Source organism: Gorilla gorilla, chromosome 4 (assembly GCF_029281585.2).
Source record: "Gorilla gorilla gorilla isolate KB3781 chromosome 4, NHGRI_mGorGor1-v2.1_pri, whole genome shotgun sequence".
Taxonomy (NCBI): Eukaryota; Metazoa; Chordata; class Mammalia; order Primates; family Hominidae; genus Gorilla; species Gorilla gorilla.
In genome coordinates, this window is record NC_073228.2 from 92,603,151 (window position 1) to 92,616,555 (window position 13,405).

General features: G+C 35.7%; 1 long non-coding RNA gene across 2 annotated transcripts in view; it reads left to right on the forward strand.

Moving 5' to 3' along the window:
* LOC129533681 (uncharacterized) overlaps positions 1-13,405 on the forward strand; it is a 33,197-nt gene that overhangs the window by 2,428 nt on the left and 17,364 nt on the right. Inside the window, exon 3 of one of the 2 annotated variants that reach the window (XR_008680006.2) lies at positions 11,132-11,606. The exons of the other annotated variant lie outside the window; for it this stretch is intronic. This is a non-coding gene — a long non-coding RNA (uncharacterized lncRNA). Of the gene's footprint in view, positions 1-11,131; positions 11,607-13,405 lie in introns of those variants that run through there. 2 annotated transcript variants of the gene reach the window in all.

Sequence of the window (13,405 nt, forward strand, 5' to 3'; positions counted from 1 at the left end):
GCATTGGGTTTAGTCTATGTTCTGGGTAGAAACATCAAGAACTGTACAGAGGCAGGGGACAGTAATTAGTGTTCACAATGATGCCCCAACAGCCATTCTGGGGATGCAAGGCTCTGAAGAACAAACTGGAATCTTAAACTACAAGCAGAGTCAAGCACAGGCTGCAAGAGGCAAGGTGAAATTACAGAGTACCTCAAACACATGTTGAAGACTGCAGTTCTCACTCAGCTTTAACTGGGTCGCCTACAGGTGCAAGTTTTTTTTTCCTCTGGGCATTTTAAAGGTACCACTTGGCCCCTGACATTTGTACAAAGGGTAAGCAAAGTTCTCCTTATAGTCTTAAAATGTTGATAAAACTAGTAAAATGTATTTTTAAGAGTTTGTGTTCACCATAGACATATTATTTGAACTGAAATATTTGAGATGAAGAGCTCTAGTGGTAAGAGAGAGAGAAGAGTTTATAACTCTGCATGTTTAAGTATATAAATAATTTTTTTAGGATGATAAAGAACAAGTTGAAGATAACTTAAAATGTTTCTAATAAATCAAGAGAAATATAAAAATCTGAGTTTTGAATTATTAGTAATTTTTATTCAGATGTTTTTCATTTATTCTTTCTTTGCAAATTATTTTAAATATGTTTGTTTTCATTGCTTAGTAATGTTTCACTGCACCAATTACAATAAAAATTTTTATATTTTTAAATAAATTATTTTGTGAATACAGTCAAGTACTTTTAAAATTCAATTATTGCCAGGAGATTTTTAATAAAATATAGTAGTTCTCTGCCTCAACCCCTATTTATCCAGGACTTTCTCATAGATGCATACGCTTTCAACTCTTTTAGCTATTTCATCCAATATTTACACATCTACATATTCCCAAATAATGTGTATACTGTCTTTTGATTCATCATTTTAAGATACTATCTCTTGACTTTCTATTAATATAAATGATGATTTAACATTTACACTGTCCTACTCTGTTTCCCTTCTCTATCTCCAAATAGTACAATATTTGGTACTTATAATGACTATCAAATACTTTCAGTCATGTGTCAGATAGTACAATACAATTATTCCATTTCCTTTTTTATTTTTATGTGTTTCTGAAGTTGTTGATTGCCTTGCTTTTTTCACCTATTTAATTTTCTTTGCACCTATTGCTAATTTTCCTTAGCTTCTAATAACTTCTTAGTACAAGTTTCTACAAGTTCAATCATATCACATTTCTAAAACTACATATTATTTCTTGAAGCCTTCATTCCTGGAACCAACATTCTACTTTCATCTGGTTGCTCTTCATGCCCATTTCTTAGTTGTCTTTCTATACCTTTGCTATCATCTATAGAAATTCCTTTGCCTTCTGAATTGTTTCTCATTTCCTGGACCTAATGTCTTCTCTTTCTGGGTCTGCTCCTTTATTTTAATGAAATCTATTTTTTAGAAGTTTTTTCAGGTAGAAAAGAGGCAAAGAGTATGAGTATGAGAACCTTCAACATGCCTGTCTTTAGAGTCACACTGTCAATTATGGACTGGTTGCCTTTTATACCTGGTGCACAATTTTTTATCTTGATATGTCCAGGACAATCAACATCATCTGTAAGATTCTGTTCAATTCTTTTTTGTGTGGATACCCTGTTTTCTGTAACTCATGTAATTCTTTATATAAATGTGTGCATTTGTGTGTATAAAAATAGATTTACTTTAAGAGGTTGGCTCATTCAGTTGTAGAGGCTGGCAGATCTGAAATCCAGCAGGCTGGAAATTGTGGCAAGAGTAAATGTTGCAAGTCTCGAGTCCAAAGTCTGGAGTCTAGAGGCAGAATTACTTCCTCTTCTGGGATCCTCAGTCTTTATAAATCTCTTTTTTTAAAACATATTTTTTAAATTGATAAGTAAAAATTACATATATTTATGGTATACAACATGATGTTTGAGATATATATATATAATATGTACATATATATATATATATCCATTGTGGAATGGTTAAATCAAGCTATTTAACATATGCATTACTTCACCTATCATTTTTTGTGTGATTTTAAGAACACTTCAGATCACTCTTTTAGTAATTTTCAAGTATACAGTATATTACTATTTAACTATAGTCACCATGATATACAATAGATGAATAAAAGGTAAAAATTTTGAGACTATATATCTGAATGTGTATATATATATTAGTTATCTATTTATTTATTTGTTTATTTTTGAGACAGAGTCTCACACCATCACCCGGGCTGGAGTGCAACGGAGCAATCTCGGCTCACTGCAACCTCCGCCTCCCGGGTTCAAGCAATTCTCCTGCCTCAGCCTCCTGAGTAGCTGAGATTACAGGTGCCCACCACTGCACCCAGCTAATTTTCTTTTTTTGTATTTTTAGTAGAGACAGGGTTTGGCCAGGCTGATCTCGAACTCATGAACCTCGTGAACCGCCCACCTCAACCTCCCAAAGTGCTAGGATTACAGGCATGAGCCACTACACCCGGCCCTGAAATTATTTTTATAGTAACTTTGTATTTGATTGAAAATTGGGTAGAATATAGAATTTTAGATTAGAAACGTTAGGTTTTTCTTTAGAATTTTGAATACATTATTATTGTTTTCTTTCATCTAGTGCTGTTGTTGAGAAGATCAAAGCCATGCTTAATCCTGATCTTTTGAGTTGTCTGTTTTGCTTTCCTCTGAAAGCTATTTATTCATTTATTTATTTAGTCCTCAATGTTTTCAAATTTCAGAGACTTGGTGTTGTCATCCAGGTTAAGCACTGCAGCTTTATTAGTTTGGAAAATCAAGTCCTTTAATTCTTGGAAGTTTTCTTAAAATATTTCTTTGATGATTTTCTTTTCTCTTTTTTAGGGACTATAGTACTATATTTTTGGAGGCTGGAACAATATTCAAATTTTTCTTCCTTTTCTTTAATATTTTCCATTTCTCTATCTTTTTGAACTTCTTTCTTGGGTATTTCTTCACCTTTAGCTCTGAATCTGTACTTCTATCAAGTTTTATATCATAAAGTAAGAACAGGAGACTCCATAAAAAGAACAATCAGCATAAAAATATTAAAAGCACAATATCTGAAATTGAAAAACTCAATAGAAGTTTAGTTGAAAGTTTCTTACTTTTCTTACCTCTCTAAGGTTAATAATTATAGTCTTAAAAATTTTCTTCTCCTCTAGAGCCTTTCTTTCCTTAAAATGCTTTTTCGTTTCTCTTCCTTCTGTTAGATTTCCTTAGATGTCTCATAATCCTTAGTTGTATGCCCATGATTAAGAGTTGAAGACTGAAATATTATCGCCCTCTGAGCATGTAGGTGGAATTTCTTTACTTTGATCTTCCTTTTGGGATGATATAGGTAGGTTATATTTGGGAACCCTTCAACATCAGTTTTAGGCTTTTGTTCAGCAGCTGGTCAGATATCCCTCTAAGTATTCCATCAATACCCTTCCTGGAGTCTGAATTTTTGGCTTCTAGAGATCAGTGGGTGGAGAGGAAGGAGAAAGCTAGACATCTCAGCATTTAGTATGCTGTTTACGGAATGTAGGTGTCACCTTATTCTTATATTTTTGATATAGTACTCATGGCCCTAAATGTACCTGACATCCCTCAATCTAGAGATCCCACCTTCTCAGCTTCTGCAGAGACACCAGTGACATGGATTTAGGTATTTCATATTTCTAAAACAAGTTTCCAACGATCACAAGACACACCATTATTTCCCATCTAAGAAAGAAAGAATTCTTCTAGTTCCAATTGTAAATGCCATCAGCTGAAATGTGCACACCCATTTCAAAGATGTAAACAGGGGAAAAAAATGTACAACTTAGGAATGAACACAATATAATGTTGGCACCCTCCTCCCCTTCACACCCTATCCTGTGAGTACTTGGTACTGCTAACTTCTAAGCCTTAGTTCTGCATTTTCCCCATTATTAGCTCAGGATTCAGTTTTCTTGTATCTGCTAAAGCTGGTATACTTATCTGTCTGCTTTCCAGGTTCCAAATTTTTGTTCTTATAATATACTGTTGCTCTTTTCCATTTTTGCAGTTCACGTATTTTTAAAAAATTATACATAGTTATACCAAGATCTGAAAGGGAGTAAAACTTGCATTGGAAAACTAATTTAAGAGGGGGATATATTCATAAATATATGAAAAGAGCTGGCCACTACTAACACAAAGTAACACGAATGTGGGCAGATCACACTGAAGAAATCTTTGCTTCAGTTGTAGCTAACGAGCATCCAACCCGTGGTATAGTTAGAAAAGAGTTGATACATAGAATGCTTAACTGGCTCTCTCTAATCCCCAAATCATTCACTAAAAGGACACAAAGCCAATGTCTTCTGGTCTTGTTCCAACTTCTTCTTTATATCTTGAGGGTTGTAATAACACTTGCCTTTTCTGGGATTTTATGAGAAAATATGAAACAGTGACAATCCTAATAACTTTTTTTTTGCATAGTGCTTTACCACTTATAAGATGCTTTCATATGTGTTTATTTTTAATAAATGTGAGAGTGCTTTGAAACACTGAAACTATAAGATAAACAGAACATTTAAAAATTTCCCATAAAATATTTCATATATTGAAAGTCACTTCAGGGCCTTTTATATATGAAATATTATATGGGAATATAATATTATATCACCATGAAGGTGATCGGACAGGAAAGAAAACTAGTGTTTCTGAAGTTTGAACCTCAGTAAGCTCTTTCCAAATGACACAGACCACCCTATGTGTTGTTGGAGGTCTTCCTGGAGGTCCATTGCTCCCTCTCATCTGCAGATAGGCTAGGTAATTTTATCGTCTGGACTGTCTACACCAGCCCTTGAAAAGTCACATTTAGTAGAATCTTTAAAAAAGCATCCATTTTGTTCAGAAGCGATTCAATCTGGAATATGATCTTTCTGCGGCTTCCCACTACTTGTGGCAGTAATTTTATCTTTCGGTAGAAAGCTTGCAATAATATTATGTTCTTGGAGGAAAAGGGGAAGAGGAAAAAGTCCATATTACAGTGAGTGATTCAAAAAAATACAAAAAAATTTAATAAAAACCTTTAGAAAAGACATAGAAATATATGTACAAAACTGCTCTTTTCCTTTTTTAAAGGGCTTTACTTGTCTTTTGTGGAAGATTTTAAAAAGACCAAGGCAAAGGTATTTCTGCTTCTCTCTAATCTACATGAAGCTAGCTGTTTGGAGTAGACTGACTTTGTAGTGGGAAAACATGGGCCTGGAATATTTTAATCCTCCCCTTCCCCCACAAAGTCTGACTACAGCTTCCTAAGAGTTCTTGAAGGCAGTTTGTACCTATGTCCAAAAGGAAAGCGATTTATGTTACTACCAAGAAAATTCACAGGGTCTTTTCACGAGAAACAGCAGTTGCAATTGAAGTTACTGGGTGTTGTAATACAGTAAGCACAAGCTTCACTGAAGGTCTATGAAACCTCTGTGATATTTAGACAGAGGTACAACTGCTTCCATAAGGCTCATCCAGCTAGTTGCAGAGTCGTTTTGGGGAGAGAGTAGAAGGCCCTTTTGACCCTGAGACTCACAATCACAGAGATCTCAAATTCAGACTTTGGGCATTATTTCTAAATGAGGTCACACATACAGCTGCAGAGCTACACTGACAAGATTGAAAGAAGTTCATTGTGTCACTTTAAACTCATGCCTTGCTGCAAAGACATCAGTGCTGACAGCCCAAATCAAACCCCCAGCATTTTCCACCTGAATTACTGCAGGAGACTCTGAAATTGTCTCCCTGCTTCACTCTTGCACCCTACCACCTATTCTCCAAAAAGCAGACAGAATGATCTTTTTGAAGAGCAAATATCATAACCCTGATCACAAACTTCTGATGCATTCCCATCAAACTAAGAAAAAGATAAATCCTAAGTCCTTAGCACAACCTATACCACCCTACATCATCTGAATTTTAGCTATCTCCCTACTTCATTTCAATCAATTTCACTGCATTCCAAGCAAACTAACATTCTTACTATTTTTTTGAACATGGCAGGGATGCCCCCATCTCAGGGTCTTTGCATGTGCTATTCCTTTTACTTGGAAAACTCTTCCCCCAAGTGTTTACATGACTTGCTTCCTCCTTTCATTTGGGTCTTTCTTCAAAAATAACTTTCTTAGAAAGATTGTACAGAGAATACCTTATTTAAAAGAACATCTTTGTCACTATTCTTTCAGGATGCTTTAATTTTCTTTACAGCACACACATACATACACATACACACATTTATTGTGCCTATTTGCTTCTTGTCTTCCTCACAAGAATATAAGCCCCATGAAGGCAAGGGCTGATTTTGTTCACTGCTGTGAGCCTAGAACACTACCTGGAATACCGTAGGTGCTCAATAAGTATTTGGTGAGTGAACGAATGATCACTGAATCATTCCGCGTGTGGTGTACTAAGAATTAATCTATTTCTTGCATATGTTTTGTGATAAAACCACTAACCTGGAACATGGCCACTTAGGGAAAGTTGCACCATTTACTCTCTTACTTCCAGCTTCCTGTCCCATCCTCCAGCACTTCAAGAGGTCTCGTGAGCATGTATGGGACAGTCAGCTACATGTGTAAGACCTGTTCATGGTGTCTCTACCCAGCCACCCTCTACAACAAACTGCCATTCCTTGGACACTGCTTTGGTACAGGATGTGCACACCAGCAGCAAGGTCTGTCCTTGGGAAGACAGACCAGGCAAGAAGATGAAGCAGCCCTGGACATGAGTACATAGTAGGCAGGGAATTCTGGAGTTCTGAATATCTGAAGGCCTGGTCTGTAGGGGGAGCATGGGCTATCATGGACCGGTCCTCTGTCATGGGAAGGGACATGGTTGAAGACTAAAGCTGTCTAGCCACTAGTCAGTCGTGGCTATTTAATTAGAATTCAAATTAATATAATTTAGTGAAATTGTAATTCACTTCCTCGGTTGGACTAGCTACATTTCAAATGTTCAATAGCACATATGACTAGTAGTTACTTTATTGCCCTGGATGCAGATATAGAACCTTTTCACAATTGCAAAAATTTCTACTGGACAGCACTGCTCTAAAGCATGGTGCCCTGGACCCTCTTGCCCAGCTTTAAGTGCAGTACTCTGTAAGATTTGTTAAATCTACTTGATTTATTCAGAGAACATTTATTGAGCACCCACTATGTTCCATGTGCCATATGAGTTACTGGGAAATCAGAAATCAACAAGGCACAATTTCCGTCTCCAAAGAACTCACCACTACTGACACAAAGTAATATGAGTGTGGGCAGATGACATCGATGAAATCTTTGCTGCAGTTGTAATCAAGGAGTCTCAAGCAGAATATAGGTGTTCCACTCAGGGAAATGGGATACAGGAAAAATGGAGATGAAGAAATACAACAACCATCAAAAAATACAAAAATATGGAAATCAAAGGAGCTCTTATTAGCTTGGAGACCCAGCACCCTGTACATAACAGAAACTTCTGCCTTTTGAATTAGATTAGATGTTACAAGAGCACAGAAATGACGAGAAGTGGCTCGTCTTACTTCATGAAGGTTTTAAAATTTTATTTTGTTTTTTCGGATAACTGAAGAAATTTTGTTTTTTAGAATAACTAAACAGATTTTTTTTAATCTACATCTTTAAAGTTTTATTTATCTGTAGTTTAACTTTATTTTTTTAAATGACCCATTTGTAATTCAAAATTTCCTCAAGTATATATTTTTCAAGATTTCTCAATTTTTTTAATCATTTCAGAACACACAGAAAATTAGAATTCAACCCTAATCATGCATTTTTCTGCTCAAACTGAGTAAATCTGTTTTAGAAAAAAAGTACCTTAGAAAGTTAAGCCTAAATTAATTTTTCTGAATTGGACTCATTTCATTTTTGCAATTTTGGTCATCTCACAAATATATAGACAGTTTTGTATAGATGTTGTATGACAATAAACACAGGGTTTTTAATAAAGTGCTTACCTGGCTTCCAAAATGGTTTCAAGTTTTCCTTCTTACTGTTGCCTGACCATCATATCTAAAAGCTAAAAGGCCCTCCCAGGAGCTTTTGAGAAATTGAAACTAAGGAAATAATAAGTTTCTCCAGAACCTCTGAGACTTTGGGACTTTGGGACTTTGTGAAGTTTACTGGATCATTAGTTTTGTTGATGCTTCTAATTAGTGTTAAATTGTTAACTTGATTCTTCATTTCACATAAACTTTTGATAAGTGGCAGCTGTCAGTAAGGCAAGTTTGAAACATGTTATTCCGAAAGTGTAAAGACACATTTTCAAATACACTTTCCCCCTTGGAGAGGAATGCCCATTCCAAGAGATCACCATGCTAATTGTTGTAAATCTTCCCTCATTATCATAAACGCAATATTTCATCCAAAGATATTGTCTAAATAAACTAAATTGCCATTTATAATCTACTAGCAATTCCACCTGTGTTTCCCAGAACACATTTTTGCCCTTGTTTGGTCTAGATTCTAGACTCTGAAATTTCTACATGCTTCATAGAGGTACGTATTGTATATTGTAGTGCTATGTGTCTGCATCACCTTATGTATTTCTAGTATGTCAACATGCACATTTCTATTATTGCAGATTATTTACTCAATCTCAGAATATTTATTTTTATAAATTATAAGTATATTTAATATGCACAGACAATTAAATCCTTTAATTTCATTTTCTAATGGGCTGGCTATAATGAGTTTATTCTGTAGGAAAACAAAAGGAAACAGTATAAACCGGTTTAATTCTATTTATATGACCTATAAGGAAGACTTATTTGAGGTGAAGAGAAATTGCCTTTGGAGAATTGGTAAATGTATTTCATTTTCAGTAGAATATCAGAAAGATAATAGTAATAGTTCCATGGTGAGGTCTTTTTGGAAGATTCATAAACTCCAATTGGATCCTTCTTCATAAATCATGTAAATCTCTAGAATATCATTGTTACTGTCACATTCTTTTGAGTACATATTTTAATTTCCTTCAGTATGGCATCAGAAGTTGAACTGATAGCCAAAATTGCCAGTTATCCTGAGCACCAATTTATGAGGTCCATAAAAAGTAGCCATGCACAAAGAAAACATATTTCATTGTAAAGTTACCTCTCATGGAATAAAAACAAAACTTAAAATTAAAAAGTAAGAAGTTGAGAATATCCTGTTATCTTAGTCTGTCTCTAGACACTGGCTAGACAAGTTTCAGGATTTTTTTATTGATCGCTCAAACATCAGCTTCTAAGAATTTAACATATCTCTACATTTTTAAGAGAGGTTCGATATGTTGTTGAAAGAAAGCTTTATGTCTTAGCAGAACACATCATATCAATTTTTTCTAGAAATAAATTCTACCTTTGTCCACCTGGTTGAATCAGTTGATCAAAATTTATTTATATTTAAAAATCAGTTTTGTAATCTACAGTATTCTCACAATGTGCTCATTAGTTCTAAGATTCTAGTTTTCAAACTTGACACACCCAGAATTTTTATTTTTTAAAGAACCCGGATTCAAGAAGTATAATGCCCCTATTTTCCTACTAATGTTACTCTGGGTAACAAGTCTGCTAGAATTACCGTTAGAAATGAATGCAACAGGGCCGGGCGTGGTGGCTCATGCCTGTAATCCCAGCACTTTGGCAGGTTGAGGCAGGCGGATCACGTGGTCAGGAGATCGAGACCATCCTGACTAACACGGTGAAACCCCGTCTCTACTAAAAATATGAAAAATTAGCCGGGCGTGGTGGTGGGCACCTGTAGTCCCAGCTCCTGGGGAGGCTGAGGCAGGAGAATGGCGTGAACCCGGGAGGTGGAGCTTGCAGTGAGTGGAGATCGCGTCACTGCACTCCAGCCTGGACGACAGAGCGAGACTCCGTCTCAAAAAAAAAAAGAAAGAAAGAAAGAAAGAAAAGAAAGAAATGAATGCAACAAGAATTGTTCTAACTGCCATTCTTTTGTCTGTATTACACAAATGAATGTCAAGCTTCATCTTTAAGTACTCTAGGATTCCAACGTTACTACATTATTTTGTTTTGGGGGGGGTTGGAGGGAAAAATAAGTTCTAATAATTATGGGAAAATATAAGTGAAATAAAGGATTTTTCAGATGTATTAATATAGCGGAACAGGGCCTGCCTGATACATAGCGTGTGCTTATTATATCTCAAAGAAAGGAAATATAATATGCAGTGTTTCCCAAACTTATTAGACAACAGAACTCATTTTTTGAGATGCGCTTATTAACATTTTTCAGAATAGGTGCTTAGCACATGGCAGATTCTCAGGAAGTGTTTAAATGAATGAACAAATGAACAAATTGAGTTTGAGAAGTGCTACCTGATAAGCATACAATGTTATAGAATTTCTCTAAGGTCAGAGAGCGTTTCTAATTTATGTTTTCAGATGCCTGCTGCATCCAGTAGTTTCCTGTAACCTGTGGATACAAAATAAATACTTGCTATTGTTACAGAAAAAAGAAATTAAGAAAATTGTTTTTTTTTTGTTTTTTTTTTTTTTTTTTTTTTGAGACAGAGTCTCGCTCTGATGCCCAGGCTAGAGTGCAGTGGCACGACCTCGGCTCACTGCAACCTCCGCCTCCCAGGTTCAAGCAATTCTCCTGCCTCAGCCTCCTGAGTAGCTGGGATTATAGGCGCCTGCTACCATGCCCAGCTAATTTTTGTATTTTTAGTACAGATGGGGTTTCACCATGTTGGTCAGGCTGGTCTCAAACCCCTGATCTCTTGATCCACCTGCCTCCCAAAGTGCTAGGATTTTTTTTTTAAATAATAATATTTTTTAAATGGCATATGAGGAGAGGCTCACTGCCCTTTAAGCCTGTTCACACACAAACTAGTTTTCAAGGGTATATAGACATATCTTCACAGTTTCCATAGAGAAGTGAAAAGTTTGATTAATGGTACCAAAATGAAAGTGATGACTGCATCTGGATAGTGCATTATTTATGGCTAATATTTTAATTATCAAAAATATTACAGAAACACATGATCAGAAATGGGCTGCGGAAAGGATCTGATATACTGAAACATTCTTATTGAGGCCCTCCTTGGTGGAGAATAGATAGAAACCCCCTCAACTTCATGTCCACATTCTCTCTTTGGTAGCAAACAGAAGTGCCAGCTTCAACACCCTGCACCACTGCTCTGAGAAGACCATAGAATGGAACCAAGTGGATATTTTCTGGCCACCTCTATCTTTCCAGGAAAATGCCCTGGAGTGCACACGCTTCATTACGGCCTTGGCAAAACACCAGCATGCACCAGCTGCGCGTGGACTGCTCAGCCCCTGCCTGGTGGAGAGGAATAGAAGTCATCAGTCTTCCTCTGCAGGTTTTCATTAACTCTCTGTTAATCTAGAGCATTAATTCTTGGACTTCTGGGAAAACAGAGTTGTCTAATCCTAAAATCTTAAAGGCAAACATCTTCCTTTTCAAATCTACTTCTGGAATTTGTGGGCTTTTGAAAGTAACATTCACAGCAGATTTGAAATATCCACTATTTGCACAGGACAAGTCAATAATGGTGTGAGTTCCATCTATTACCTGTTATCTGAATGCACCAAATTAGAAGGAAAACTAGAGGGAGCTAGGATGGGGGGCAGGGTGGGAATCTGTTACTTCAGTTAGGTTTACAAGGAGTCCTTGTAAACAGGGTGCTAAAAAGTGTGTTGGTTTTTTTTTAACCTTTTGTGACACACAACAGAGCTGTGAAATCAGTGAATTAAATAGTTCCAGTCCCCTGGGCACACATGAGCAATAGCATAAAAATGGACAGCACCCATTATAACATTACTGTTATGGAGCAGATGGACAGCTTCGGTTTCAGTCTTTTGTCCTTACTTTAGAATGGGGCAGAACTGGGAAACGACTGTAAATTTTCTCAAAAGAGATGAATACGAAAGCTGTTAACTTTTTTCTTATTAAAAAAAGAAACCTGGAAAAATTCCAAATTACACATTTTGCAGCTCTTTGACTGCAATTCTTTAGCTTTTGATGCAAAACATCTGTAGGTGGTTAAGCATTTCCCACCCTCATTCCCCAAAACGGAATATCTCATTCCTGGCAAGACATCCAATGCCTGCAAAGACATATGTTTACCAAACCAGTTCATTGCCATATGTGTGCCAGTTTCTCCAGAGCGTGCTGCCTATGAGTTGATTGGCTTAGCTTAAGAGGCCCACAAAGGAGAAATAAGCAGGAAACAGAGGTCGAGAAAGAAGTAAAAGATGGGAAGAGAGCAAGAGAGAGGGAGAAAAAAGGGGGAGGGGAAGACAATTATTTTTCATTATACTTTCAAAACTTAATCTCTTCATTTTGCAGTAAATATTGATGAGACATTTTGCAGTCATATCACAGTTGCTTTTCTCCTAGTAGGTAATTTCCAAAAACACTGAATGTCAAGATAATGAGGGTACCAAATAGGTGAGCCATCAGATTTGAGGTATGTTGACATCTAGTCATCTCCAAATTTAATTCTATGATGAGTGACAGAATTAGCTAATGAAACAAACATTAATAATCACTTGAGTTCAAATTTTAATTTTGGATTTAGAAAAGCTTAGCATATTTTGAAATATTCCAAAATAGAACTTTAAATAGAATCTTGTCAGACTCAATGAGTAATTTTAGTGACCAATGAGGGGGAAAATGGTTATTTACACAATACTTAGGTTCTTTGAAATAATTACACATTTTAAAATAATTCTGCAGAATAAGAAAAACTTACCTCTTTAGCAAACAAAAAAGGAAATTTTACATTTTATTTTTTAAAAGTTTCTGTCCTGTACATTAATTAAAATATTCTAATTTAAAATATAAAATATCAATAGGGACAAACTGTTGGCCATAAACGGCTTTTAAATGTTAATTGACCAATATGTTAATAATCCCCTGGAGCATATAACAGTTTTCTTTAAGAGAACTTTACATAAGAAAGATAACTTGAAGCTTTCAAAGAGGACCAGTGTTTGATATAAGTATTAGCTGTGAAACTGATATTATTGATTCAATTTTGACCCAGCCAAATTACATTATTTGTATTATGAACCAATCTGAGAATTTACAAAGTTTTATCTATCCTAATTTTTCTAACATTTATAACTATGTATAGTCAGTATGAACCTGGATAAAGCTTTGAAATAGCAGAAATGTATCACCACAAGCAACTTTTATATGTTCCCATAAAGTTTATGTTTTATCTTTGAAAAGCTTCTGCTGTTTAATAAGATTTAGCTTCTTACTTTTAATCTCATATTACAGTTGCAAAAAATAAAAAGAAGAAGAAAGATCTAGTACTGCCCTGCATGTTGCAGTGTTGTACATCACTTCCTCCAATAAGTAAACAAGATTCTCAAAGAGCACTTGAGAGGACATACTAACC